The sequence below is a fragment of the Arachis duranensis genome, chromosome 7 (assembly GCF_000817695.3).
Source record: "Arachis duranensis cultivar V14167 chromosome 7, aradu.V14167.gnm2.J7QH, whole genome shotgun sequence".
Classification (NCBI taxonomy): Eukaryota; Viridiplantae; Streptophyta; class Magnoliopsida; order Fabales; family Fabaceae; genus Arachis; species Arachis duranensis.
Genome location: NC_029778.3, coordinates 56,675,458 through 56,678,503, shown reverse-complemented (window position 1 = coordinate 56,678,503; position 3,046 = coordinate 56,675,458).

The following is a 3,046-nucleotide window of genomic DNA, read 5'->3' as shown; positions in this document are numbered from 1 at the left end:
ACTAAGCCAATCACTCAATCATTATTGCTTGATCCATCAATCCTCGTGAGATCGACCCTAACTCACATAACGTATTACTTGGTACGACCCGGTGCACTTGCCGGTTAGTTTGTGGGTTGTAAAATACCGCACCACCAACCCAATTCGAATTTAAAGAGGAAAACGAAAATTGGGCAGAAGACAGTAGGATACTCACCACAAAAATTAGATAGAATCGTAGAGAATGAGAAAAGCGATGCGTGGCTACAAACGGCTCGTCAATCGGAGTTCCGGAGAGAAAGTTATGGTGATTTGAAGTTGGAACTTGGATTAGGTTTCCTCCTCTCTTATGTCTTCTCCAAAGCTTGCGCCCCTACCCTCTTCCTTTAGAGTAAATGAGTTAAAATGCTCATAACTAATGTTTATATATGCTGGGTCTTGGGCCCACTTGAGCCCGATTCACTTATTTTTGTTCGTTGGCCCAATTTTGGGCCAAAACCTTTAAAATTAGCGCTCTAAATCGCACTTTAAATATTTCTACCTTTCCTAATTAAAATTCCTAATATCTTAACCTCATTTACTTATAATCAATTTTCTCAGATGCAGTACCAGACAGATCCCAGCCGGTACTGTCGGTCAAAATTTCAATGTGCGTTTTTACGCAAAAAATTATGTATTTTGACTCAAAAAAATTTATTGAATCTAAATATCATATTTAAATTATTAAATTTCGATTGCTAATTTTTCTAACTATTTTCGCTTATATCTAATTTAGTATTTAATTAATTACGATTAGATCGAGTTTTACGGTGCCCATATTTGGTAAACATCGAATACCAAGATGAATATATTTTAATTAAGTATTAATTAAGATTAAAAGATAATTTGTTGAGTGATCTTAATTCTTGAAAAATATTCAAGTTGGTCTACTACTCTACTATGCTCACACAATCATTTCTCCTATGCGCAACTCCTTGGTCTTATTAGTCTATACACAAGTTATATGTAAAACCACATAGGAGTAGTAATAGTTATGGCTTACTTTAATACATATATGTTATGTAAATAACCAGTGTTAATCATTGTACATGAGAATGATTGTTAGAAAACAGGGAAAAAAAAACAAATTCTATATTATAATAATGATGCTGAATAACTTTTTTTTATTTTTCTTGCATTTAAACTAATACTAGTCAATTTTTTATTTATTTTTGTTAAAAGTGTTAATCCCCTAAAATTGCTGTTTTTTATATGTAAAACTCACTATACATATTTTTCTTTCATTTCTATATATTTATATGAATTAATTATTCAGTTAAAATTTTTAAATATAGAGCACGTACTAGCTAGTGACGTTAATCTATGGGGAACGAACAGAATGTGAGGGACAAGTTATATGGGATGATGGAAGACGAGTGGGACCAAATTGAAGAGCAACAGATAAAAATTGAATGACTGAAAGCTTTATTTTGATTTTTGTGTTTATTGGAGTAGCTATGTATTTTATATTGGATCAAGCATGAGGCCTGAGGGACTCAAGAATGGAAAGAGCATGAAATTATAGCTAAGGTCCCACCATTTTGCATGCAGAATTACTTGCTTGAGAAGATTCATCGGTTTGTGGGCAGTAGTCCGCAGACGGTTGGTGGCTCAATATTTGGTATAGTTATTGTTAATTATTGTGAAGCTGTTGTTGTTGGGTGTGTGTATGTTTTCATACATTAATTGATCTAATCTTAAATTCATTTGTATGAGAGGACAACTATACGTTTCGGATCCCTTCAGTCAGCTTCAAAATTATAGGGCTGAGAAAATTTAAATGATAAGAAGATACATATGAATAATTATGTATTTTTTAACATATTTTATTATTCATATTTTTCAATATATTTTTTTAAATAAGAGCTAATTTTTTTATTTGTTTTGATTTTATAAAACTGTTTTTTATAAAAGTTGAAGTGGATAGAAAAAGACATTTTTTTATAGTTTAAACTCCTCAGAAAAATCTAAATAAAACCTGAGAAGATGCAAATATAAGGTCATATAAACTATGAAAGACACAGAAGACACTATAGCTAGCTACTAAAACTAAAATGATCAAGAAACAAAACACAACACCAACATCAATATATAGTAATATATAGAATACAATTAATTAATACAAAATCAGCTATCATCAAAGATGCAATATTATAGGACAAGTCCATGCCAAAGCTCAATCAAGGATGCTACTCACTCGTCTACACAATCATGATAATTTCTTTGCGTGCGACATGAAATAACACCACTCCAGCTTCCGATGATAGCCTCCATACTCTCGTTAGAATAGTGAACGATTCTGGTTGTCAAAAATTTTGTTTGCTAATTAAAAAATAATAAAATAATGATCTGTAACGATTCGTATTTTTGAAAAATCTACATAAAAAAAGGTTCAAATTTATTTTATTAATTTAGGCTCCTTATTTTTAGAAACTAATTTATTAAAAATAATTAAATTGATTTTATGAATATTTTAAATTTAAGTTATAATATTTTTATATAATTTTATTATAATTAGATATTTTACATAATTAAAACTAAAATTTGAGTAATTGAAAAATGATGAAAATTATATAATTTAATTAAAGTAATTTGTGTTTTGGATTTAAATTTATATTTTATAAAAGAATATTAATTAGTTATTTTAGATTTTAGAAATAGTTATTTGAATTTATTGGTATATTAGTAAATAAAATTGTGTTTACAAAATAATTTTACGGTATTATTCTTCAATCCTAATTATTATATTATCTCAAAGATTTTGTAAAATTGCTATACTACTAGTATGTATTTTACTCTAATTCTAGAATCAGCCACACATACGCAGACATGTAGTAACACACATGTAGCTTTCTCTTTCTTCCCAGAAACACGCGTTCTTCTCTTTTTCTATAACCTATTGACTCATACCCTCACCTTACTCATTAATATATACACAACAGTAAAACAGAGAGAAAATAGAAAGAGCTCGAGGGAGAAGAAGAAGAAAAAAGGAAGAAGGAGGGGGAGAGGGAGAGGGAGACAGTGT